Here is an 11,873-nt window from a genome sequence, read left to right as displayed (position 1 = left end):
CCTGGCTAATTTTTTTTTTTTTTTTTAAAGTAGAGACGGGGTTTCACCATGTTGAGCAGGTTGGTATTGAACTCCTGACCTCAGGTGATCTGCCCACCTCAGCCTCCCAAAGTGCTGGGATTATAGGTGTGAGCCACCGCCCCCGGCCAATGCTGTCATTATTTTAAGTCACTAGGTTTTGGGACGGTTTATTATGTAGCAATGGATAACTGGAAAACCACTTCACATGGCTCTTGTGAGGATAAACTGAGACAGAATATATAAAATGCACAGTACAGTGTCTGAAACATCGATCCTCAGTAAATGTTAGTTATTATACCTATAATGTGTCAATAACTCCTTCCACCTGCACACTGCCTTTTCCTCTTCTATAGTCAAATCTCCCTTTGCCTCCCTTTCAGCAGAATCTTTGTGACTTAAATTTAGGGCTCATCTAGATAATCCAGGACAATCTCCCCCTCTTCATATCCTTAGCTTAATTAAATCTAGGGCATGAATCTCTTTGGGGCCATTATTTGGGAAATTACCTCCCGAATAGTTTCTTTCTACTTTGTTCCAGGAAAGATGATAAGGAAGTATAGTGTATAGTAAATCCCTGCCTTTAATACATACAATCCAGCAGACACAATAAGCTGTGTACTCAAATACCTAGAACAGAAAACAGGAAATAAGTGCTACATGTCTCAAAAATTGATAAAGGTGAAAAAAAAAAAACTCTAAATAGCAGAAACCACCTCTAGTGAGTGGAATTACAGATTCAGGACCGTATCAAAGCAAAGCCCTAGGAGTTTGGTGCAGCTAGACTGCCAGTGGGGAAGGCAAAAGCAGGTGAGGTGAAGAGTTAAACAAGCCCCTAATTCTACCATGAAAGGCTATTATAAACTCATTGTTTATCACCAGTTTTAAATATATAACTTTGTTTTGAGGTCTGCAAACTACTGGGAAGAAAAGCAATTCACAAGAACAATAACAAGCAACAAATTGAAAAAAAAAAAAAAGCAAAATTAATTACAGAACATTGTGAATAGAGCTCTATATTCATTTCCCAACAGACTACCATGAACTCTGTACCTTAAAACAACAGAAATTTGTTCTCTCACAGTTCTAGAGACCAGAAGTCCGAAATCAGCAGGGCTAGTTCCTTCTGGAGGCTCCAGTGGAGAGAACCCATTCCTTGCCTTCTCCAGCTTCCCGGGGCTGTGGGCATTTGTTGGCTCGTAGCTGCATCACTCTAATCTCTGCTTCCACCTGCACACTGCCTTCTCCTCTTCTTTAGTCAAATCTCTCTTTGCCTCCCTTTCAGAAGAACTCCTGTGACTACATTTAGGCCCCATCTAGATAATACAGGAAAATCTCCCCATCTCAAAATCCTTAACTTAATTAAATCTGTCAAATCCTTTTTGCCGCATAAGGTAACATTCACAGGTTCCAGGGATTAGGGCACAGATGGCTTTGGTACCATTATTCAGGCTCCTACAACCTCATAAAAAGATTCCAAAGTTGGAGAGAAATTCTAATAAAGATTTTATTAGTTTACTACTTTATATGGAAAATAAAAGACAAAACATTAATGAAGGGACACATAAAGGTCTGCCCCCAAGGAAATTGTGTGACTTAGTAAACAGAAAAGAAAAAATGTTGAGTTTGTGAATTAAAAAGCAAACTTGAAAGTGTGTCTCCTTCACTTTCTGCTGGCAAGGAAAAAGAAAAAGAAAAGAAAGAACAAGAAAAAAATAAGGTTTTAAAGAAAATAATTGTTAAAAAAGAATATAAAAAATACTTGACATACTTTCTCAGGAATGCAAAAGCAGCCTGCACTGTGACTTAAATGTGACAGTAGTAGAAATTCCTTGGCTATTTCCCTCTCTCTTTTTTGGCCTATAAAGGGCAGGCTCATAGAATAAGGAATTCATTGGTCTTCAGAGCATTCAAGGAAGCAGTGGGTGGGGAGTGCTAACCTAGAAGCTGACAAAAGTGTTGACTTCTGGTACTAAAGAGAGAAAATAGATAAAGGAAAAATGAAGCAGGTGATAAAAAAAGAAATAGAAAAAAGAGAGAGAAAATATTAACCAGAACAAAACTATAATGTGTGGAAGGGATCTACATGCCCATCACTAGGAAAATGGCAGAATATGTTCATCAGACAAGTACCTACTTTTCAGCTGTGATAAGGAACATTCTTCATTCCAACAAGAAAGGAGGTTTACAAATTATCAAGGGAAAAATCAAGTTGCAAAACAATATATCCAGTATGACCCCACTTGTGTAAAACTGTGTATGTGTATTTGTACCAACATTCACATTTCTCTGTATGTATAGAAAAGTCTGGAAGTGTAGCCATCAATGTGTTCGTTATGTTTACTTCTGAGGGATGGAATGGGAGAAGGGAGAAGTGTGCAAGGCAAAGAGGGGACTTTTACCAGCCCCAGCATTTATAAAGATCAGTACATGGCTGATCTTTAATCTATACTCCTCACTCCAGATTATTTTGAAGCAAAGATAAAACTTTTAATAGATCTCTGTTGCTTGAATATTTTTATAATAGATCTTTATTATTTGACAATGGTTGTGTTTACTGGTGGAAACTGTTAATAGATGCCACACTCCTAATAGCAGTAGCTATCTTTCTTGTTACAGTGTCAGGCACTGTTCTTTTTTTTTTTAATTCATGTCTTACTTATATTTTGTAGGTATGTTTAATAAATTTATTACCCATTAAATTTAAATGGATGCATCTACATAATATACTTTCTTTTTCTTTTTCTTTTTTATTATACTTTAAGTCCTGGGATACATGTGCAGAACATGCAGGTTTGTTACATAGGTATACACGTGTCATAGTGGTTTGCTGCACCCATCAACCCATCATCTACATTAGGTATTTCTCCTAATGCTATCCCTCCCCTAGGCCCTCTAGCCGCCCGGCCCCTGGTGTGTGATGCTCCCCTCCCTGTGTCCATGTGTTCTCATTGTTCACCTCCCACTTACGAGTGAGAACATGCGGTGTTTAGTTTTCTGTTCTTGTGTTAGTTTTCTGAGAATGATGGTTTCCAGGTTCATTCATGTCCTTGCAAAGACATTAACTCATCCTTTTTTATGGCTGCACAGTATTCCATGGTGTATATGTGCCACATTTTCTTTATGCAGTCTATCATCGATGGGCATTTGGGTTGGTTCCGAGTCTTTACTATTGTGAATAGTGCTGCAATAAACATATATGTGCATGTATCTTTATAGTAGAATGATTTATAATCCTTTGGGTATATACCCAGTAATGGGATTGCTGGGTCAAATGGTATTTCTGGTTCTAGATCCTTGAGGAATTGCTACACTGTCTTCCACAATGGTTGAATTAATTTACATTCCCACCAACAGTGTAAAAGTGTTCCTGTTTCTCCACATCCTCTCCAGCATCTGTTGTTTCTTGACTTTTTAATGATCACTATTCCAACTAGCGTGAGATGGTATCTCATTGTGGTTTTGCTTTGCATTTCTCTGACGACCAGTGATGATGATGAGCTTTTTTTCATATGTTTGTTGGCTGCATAAATGTCTTCTTTTGAGAAGTGTCCGTTCATATCCTTTGCCTACTTTTTGATGGTTTTTTTTTTCTTGTAAATTTGTTTAAATTCCTTGTAGATTCTGGATATTAGACCTTTGTGAAATGAGTATCTTGCTACTACAAATTAGTCTGCTATGATAATTTCTGTACAAGTTTTCCTTACAGACATATGCATTCATTTCTTTTGGATAAATATCTAGGAATGGAATGTCTGGATCCTGTGGTATGTGTATGTTTAACTTTTTAAGATATTGCTAAATATTTTCCAAAGTGGTTGTGCCATTTTACATTCCCACCTGCAGTATATGAGAGTCCCATTTCCTCCACATTCTTGCCAGTAGGGTCACTCTTTTAAAATTTAGCCATTCTAATTGCTCTGTGGTGTTATCTTTTTGTAGTTTTAATTTGCATTCATAATGACTAATGATAGTTGTTAATTTTCATGTCTTTATTTGCTATTCATATATACTCTTTCATTAAGTGTTTGCTCATGTATTTTGCTCATTGCAGGGAGCAAGGGGAGTGTTTTTTAAATTATTATTGAGGTTTTGGAATTTTTTTATACATCCTGGATGTCAGCCATTATCAGATATATGCAAATGTATACTCCCAATCTGTGGTTTATCTTCTTATTCTCTCAACAGGGTCTTTCAAAGGGCAGACGTTTGTAAATTTGATGAAGTTCAGTTTATCAAAAAAAATTTCTTTATGTGTCATGTCTTTGGTGAGAAATCTGTGCATAATCCAAGGTTTTCTTCTAGAAGTTTTATACTTTTAGGCTTTACATTTAGGTCTATGATGTATTTTGAGTTCATTTTTACATATGGTATGAGATGTGGATTAAAGCATTTTTTTCATGGGAATATTCTGTTGCAGCACTTGTTGAAAAGACTATTCTTTCTTCACTGAATTGTCTCATCAAAAATCAGTTGTCTATGTATATATGAATCTATTTCTGAACTATTATTCTATTGATTTGTCTATTTTGATGTCATTACTATACCATCTTGATTACTGTCACTTTATAAGTCACCTTAAAATCGGATAATGTTGGTCCTCCAACTTTGTTCTCTTTCAAAGTTGTTTTGGTTAGTCCTTCGTATGCGCATGTATATTTTAAAAATTTATATATGCAATTCTGACTTCCAAAAAATTTCCACTAGGTGATTTGTCAGAAGCCCAACAACTTCCTTGTGACCTAGGCCCTGTTTAAATGCATTAAGGATATGGCTGATAATGGCTTAAGTACTGTTCCCTACTGGCTGAGGATGAAAGTAGACCTGAGAAGTTGAGATGGCTAATACAAAAGCCAACAGTCTTTCAGAAATGAACATAACATGGAACTGTAGCAGGAGCATCAAGGGACCTCACAGTTAGCAAAAAGAACCAGGAGAACCTAAGGAGTATCCCTAGCACTTTCTTAGGCATAGTTTAATATGCTTCCGTTTTAAAATAAAGTACAAATAAACCCTATCCATCATTAACACGTTAGTATTTGAATCAGGTGATGAGACCACATTCTTCCAGGCAAGATTGTAAAACCAAATGGAAGGCAAGATTTCCCTGGAGGTAGAGAAGGAGGAGACAGATTCTGTTCGGCACAGGAAGGAAAGGCAAGACTGATTGGGATATCTGAGGCCCAAGGCAGCCAGAGGTGGCACATGACCATGGGGGCCTGAGGGGAAAGGATTTACTAAGAGAGGTGAGAATATGCTGTTTTGGCCACTTTGCAAATTAACTGGGTGCCCCATGGCAGCAATTGCCTAGTGATTACCTGGAAAATCTTTATGTGTGTTTTTTTTTGACCGCCTATGTGCAGTTCAGCATTTCCACTTCCTGCTCCATTTACAGAAGGGTCTCAAAGTTTATCTTGTGACAATTTGGTCCTTTATTAAGAGAAAACAATAGGAGGTCATTTTTAGAGGATAACATCCTGTACTTTTACCATTTCCATAAAAGGGAGGGAATTTCGCTACTTCTCAAGGTAAAAGAGCATGAGAGAACCACTTCCAGCTTCTCTTTAAACCCCTCATTTACTGTTCCCCAAGTCACAAAGAATGACTCATCTGAGTAGTAAATTGAGAAGAACTTGAGCATGCTTGGCTAGGGGCCTTCTGCATTCTTTCACCACATACCAGCCTGTTGGTAATACATACTTTTATGGTGCTGACAGGCTCTGCCCATGCCAGGAGAGGCCTTTTTTCATTAACTCCACCAGTGACTAGGTGGGGATGATCAGATCACAGAGGATGTATGAAGAAGCCCACTTGGCCATAGACTCAGGCTATATTCTCCAGCTTATCTTTATCAAAAGTAAATTTGGTATTTTGATCTCTATGTCTGGCTCCTATGCCCTGGTTCTAATCTTAGCAAGGAAAGATAAGTTTTTGTTGATTTCCTGCCAACCCTATGTTGGTAGTTCAGGGAAAAATATGCTGGTAGGAGAGGGTTAACAATGTGAGAGGAAACAAAATGAGAAAAAAAAATGTGGTCAGGGAAACAGCACTGAGAAGTCCTCAAGGCAGAAATGCAGGCTGTAAGAACTGGGCTTTGGCTCTGTTCCTGCCAGTGTGGCACCTACAGGGTTCATGAAGAATGGGCCCCATTTGGGACACAATCTCAGACCGCAGACAGACCCTCCCCACCCTGCGTTAGGAGACCTTTCACTCTCTCCATCGCCAGCCCCAGATGGGAGTTAGTCCAGTGTCTTACCTGGACAAGGTGCTTTTGTCCCTTAAAAAGAAAACAGACTGGTGTTATCTATGTGTTCAACTTTCAATGCAGCTTTGACTTTTCTTGTGCCCAACATCTGTGATACAAAAGATGGAGATTATCTTAGTCAATTTTGTGTTGCTACAAAGGAATACCTGAGGCTAAGTAATTTATAAAGGAAAAAGGTTTATTTGACTCATGATTCTGGTGGCCAGAAAGTTCAAGATTGGGTGAGTGCTGCTGGCTGCTTCCATTCACGGGAGAAGGTGGAGAGACAGCATATGCACAGGTCACATGACGAGAAAGGGGTGGTGGTGGCGGGAGAGTGTGCAAAGAGGTGCTAGGCTATTTTTAACAACTGGCTCTATTGGAACTAATACAGTGAGAACTCCTCACTCCACCTCCCAGGGAGGGTATTAATCTATTCATGAGGAATCTGCCCCGTGACCCAAACAACTTTCACCTCCCAAAACACCACACTGAGGAGTAAATTTTGACAAGAGATTCGCTGGGGACTAACAAACCATATCCAGACCATAGCAGAGATTATAACTCAGTATTTCCCAAAGTGTGGTATGCATGTTAAGGTGTACATAACAGTACATAGAGCTCACACCTTAATTATCTTAATAGTTATGAATTCATTTTAGTGTATAGAAAAAACTGTTTAACTCAATAACAATTGATACTGGTTTTCCACATATGGCAGCAGTGTGAAGTTTTACTCAATTTATTTCAATTGAAAAAATAATTTTAAAGAAAATAAGAAAGTAATATTACGCACGGTATTTAAATATGGTAGAAATTGTGCAGGTTGTCTGTGAATGATGGAAGTCTAGGATAACTAAAAGTAATGTAAGAATTACAAGATATACCTGAGGTCAGGAGTTCAAGACCAGTCTGGCCGACATGGTGAAACTCCAGCTCTACTAAAAATACAAAAATTAGCCAGGTGTGGTGGCACGCACCTGTAATCCCAACTACTTGGGAGGCTGAGACAGGAGAATTGCTTGAACCCGGGAAGCAGAGGTTGCAGTGAGCCAAGATCACACCACTACACTCCAGCCTGGGTGACACAACAGGACTCTGTCTCAAAAAATAATAATAATAATTACAAGATACTCAAAATATCCATTACTTTTTAGAGGCTATTAATAGCAATGTTTGTTCTTTCTAATAGTGATGAATTCTAAGATTTGTGATGAATTAATACCATAGATCTTTTACAGGTTAATTATAATCACACAAAGTTCACCAACAATTGAATCTTTTTTTTGGCTTCCAAAATGACACTTACTGTGAAATGTCCTGATACCTGCAACTTAATTTGAAATGCACAAAAAAGTATGACAAATAATGGATAGATATGTGATTAAGCAAATTAACAAACAGCTTATAAATTATAGAATCTGGATGCTAGATATATGGGTATTCACCATAAAATTTTCAACTTTTCTATGTAGTTGAAAGTGTTCATAAATGTTGAGGGAAAAGACACTGGTATGCCTTCTTTTATGTATATTTCCTTGGCTTTATAGGTGAGTTTGACACAGAGTACAGATCAAATGTAGATTTATAACCTTGGACAGATGGCACTTTATGCTCTGACATTTCTTACCTACCAACTGAGACAAGTAGTTTTCACTTACCTAAGGATTCAAACTTGCTCTTAGGTTCAAGAGTGGGTTTTACAATGGCCACAGGGGGAAAAAAGGCAAGAACAGACGCAAACAGGCTGGCAACCTGCATCTCGTTTCTTGAACAAAGGTCAAGAACAAGGGGTCACTGTTCAATGTCTGCAGCTGTGAAAAAAATGTGAGCTGCAGGCATGCTGTTTCATAACTTTCACACAAAAAAAGTCTTGAATGTGAGGGGCTTTCCTGTTTCTTCATTTAATGTGGATTGTACTTTTCTAAAGTTGAAATTTTAAACTCTCTTTGGAAAATTATTTTGAAGAGTGGAATTTCCAAAGTATATAGAAAATAGAGGGCAACACCAAGTTTCTACTACATCTATGCCTCCATTAAGCAAAAATGCAAGATTAACCCAAATAACTTAAAAGCATGTCAAGTGGCCTTATGAAACAAATAAGAATGAAGTTAACCCAACCCAAGGCCAATGTTTACGCATTTTCTCACTTGCTTAAAACAAACACTTGGCATTGAGGAAAATAAAAACATTAAATGTAGTGCCTGTCCCTCAAAGTGGTTTCTCTGCTATTTTTTCTAATAAGGAAGAGTTCTACTTACAGGGTTCATTCAAGTTTTATGAAAATATTTTAACAAAATGAAAGATAGTTTTTTCCAGTTCCAGAGAAAGTGCATATGAAGTAAATCAGGTCAAAATCAAGAGGATATATTTTGCTCTTTATGATTTCCATAAAGAAATGATGCATTTTAACAAAATATTTCTTAAAGATGTTCCTTTGTTATGGTGAGATGTGCATTTTCATATACATATCACATAAATGTTTAGACTGTATTCTGCAGCAAAGAAATACTACAAAAAATCATCCCAAATTTACCCACCCACCTACTTGTAGTCACTAATTTTCCCAAGACCATTTTAACTACAAAAAAAAAGACAAGTCGTTTTTTAAAAAGAAATAACATTACTCTCTTAACCACAAATAATTTATTACTCAGGAGTGAATATTTTTAAAATTATGTAGACATTGTGATTATAATACTTAGTCTTTTCCTAACAAAAAGACAACCATTCTCAAGTCTTGTTACAGTCATTCACTGATTAACAATTAATTGAACAGCTTCTATGTTATAATCCCTAGGCATATGGCAATGAACTAGGTATACAAAGTCCCTGCTGCCATGGAGATTACATTCTAGAAGAGTGGACGTAGACAATAAATGGATAAACAAATAAATGAGATAATTTCAGATAATGATAAAGCCTTGAAGAAAATAAGCCCAGGTGATATGACAAAAAGTGACAATGGATGTGGGTACAGTTCTTCAAACATTTTTCTTAAATTTGGTTTAAATGTAAACATTTACCAAAGTGATAAATATCTGCAGTTTAGTCAGATAGTACCATAAGTGTTTATTAATAGTTTATTAATAGCATTTGTTACAAGAAACAGAAATCTCCATCTGCTTCTTCCCCTTATTCTCAGAGCAGGCTGTTCTAAAGCCGGCTCTTTGAAGTGACATTTGAGCAGAGAGGCGAATGACAAAAAGGAGCTGCCTAACTAACGGATAAAGAGCTTTCCAGACAGGGTCAATGGCAAGAGCAGAGAGCCTCAGACAGGAATGAGGGTCCCCAGTGTTGCTAGAGCTGGGGAACAAGGGAGAAGGCCTAGGAAATGATGCAGTTTATCTTTTTCACATTAGCTTCCATGAAGAGACTGGATCGTGAGTGTGGAGAGGGGAGAGCGATAGCAGAGAGGAACTAGGAGATTGAGGGATGATGGTGGCTTGGACTAGGGTGTTAGCAGTGACAAACTCCAATACAGTTTCAGACACACAGCACTCAGACCTGTTGATGACTGAGATATACTGGGGGGACGGGGTAAGAAAGACTCCAATTTTGGAGCAACAGGGTTCAGATGGAAGATTAGGAAAGTGTTGTGTGTGTCACTGTTTTGCCTGCTCAGCATCCAAATCTCCTTCTGCAGTCATAGAATCTACTTACTATGTAAGTTCTAAGAAAGGATGCAAGCTAAATCCTCTCTGCCTCCTGGAAGCTGGAGTACAAACTCATGCTTCTGTCCAGAACTCTGAATCAGGAATAAGGCAGAGTGAGGATGTTTTCTAACTAACTCCAGTGGGGAAAACGTGGGGCTGCTTAGTGACAGTGACAGCAACAGCAGCGTCGTAACCAGGCACAGCCTTGATTGCTGTCATTCTGATGACCTAGCCCCTCTTAGTTTCTGTTTATTTTCCAAGTCTATTTCTCAAGCTTTCCCATTAAAAAAATAAAAATAAAAAATAGAGGTATGACATATAAAGGGCACAAATCTTAAGGATGCAACCTGATATGTAAACACCTATGAAACCACCACCTGGACGAAAATATAAAAGACTTTCAGCACCCAAAAGTCTTCCTTCTGATACACTATTTTCTCAATAATTCAATTTCTGCCTGAGTTAGCAAGTCCATTTCTGGCTGAGGCAGAATGCAATCAAGAAATGTGACTTGTGGCATTTCAGTGTTTATCAAATGTGGCCCTTATTGCATTCAAAATGAAAATTGGTCAGGAAAAAGAGCAAAAGAGCATTTTTGTACCAAAGTCCTCAGGTGAGTACGCCTCAAATTAAGACTTGCTATTATTAATCATAATACAACTTTATCATGCCAAAGTACCTAAAAATTGATATATTTATAAAGTCCTAACCATCAAAGTCAGTCTGTGGTCTGGAAACTAAATTCTTTTCAGGGACCCCCTAACATATAAAGCCACATAATCTGGAATTTTCTAGATAGTTATTATGTGGGACTTCACTTAGATAAATATGAAGTCTTCTGGCCTTCCTATTCTAGTAGTAACTCTATGAGCACCATCACCAAGTACAGAAGCATTAGTACTAATCGTTAACAGGACATTGTAAGACATTTTAATAACTACTGTATTAACAATACCAACATCCAATAGAAGGAACTCACTGAAAAAACATGGAGTCATTTCAATCTCATTTGATGGAGCTCCATCATTCAGCTGCTCAGGCCCTACTCCTTTCATAGTCCACTGGCAGATTCTTTTAGCTTTTGCTTCAAAATGTATTCAGAATCCAACCATATCTCACCATCTCTACTATTTCTATCCTGGTCTGAATCTTTCTAGCCTGGATTACAGCAAAACTGGATGCTTGAAGGTAATAGTGAAATGCCCTCAAAATTCTGAAGAAACATGAGTTTGAACCTAGAGCTGCAGGCCCAATAAAAATAAAGTATGAGGAAAAAATAAAGGCCTTGTCAGACACACAAGGACTCCTAGTTTATCTCCTATGCATCCTTTCTAGGGGAAAAAAGGCACCTGTAAATATACTTTAGCAAACAGAAAAGACAAATTCAAGAAAGAGTGCGGCCAAAAAAAAAAGAGGAGTACAAAGGAAATACATCCCGAGATGACAGCTAAAAATCACTTTGTCCCAATTCAATGAAGCTGATTAAGAAGCATAAAATGATCTTGGGGTTAGAGTGAAGAACATGTTTTTTTTCTTCCTGTCAATTCTGTCAAAGAAAAATAAATAAAGACAAGAATATAGTTCTGGAATCCCATGATGAGAGCTAAAAGCACTCTGAACAAATTTGGTAATTCAATAGTTGATTCAAAGAAGAGCTACAGTAAAGCAAGCATTCTTCTTCTGTCAAGAAATAAAATCAGGCTGGATGCAGTGGCTCACACTGTAATCCCAGCACTTTGGGAAGCTGAGGCGGAAAGGATCACTTGAGCCTACAAGTTTGAGACCAGTCCTGGCAACATAACAATACCCTGTCTCTACTTGAAGATTTAAAACGAAAGAAAGAAAAGACGAAAGAAAGAAAGAAAGAAAGAAAGAAGGAAGGAAGGAAGGAAGGAAGGAAGGAAGGAAGGAAGGAAGGAAAGAAAGGAAAGAAGGAAAGAAAGGAAAGAAGGAAA

This window comes from Colobus angolensis, unplaced genomic scaffold (genome assembly GCF_000951035.1).
Source record: "Colobus angolensis palliatus isolate OR3802 unplaced genomic scaffold, Cang.pa_1.0 Scaffold41, whole genome shotgun sequence".
Taxonomy (NCBI): domain Eukaryota; kingdom Metazoa; phylum Chordata; class Mammalia; order Primates; family Cercopithecidae; genus Colobus; species Colobus angolensis.
This window is presented reverse-complemented; position numbering follows the sequence as displayed.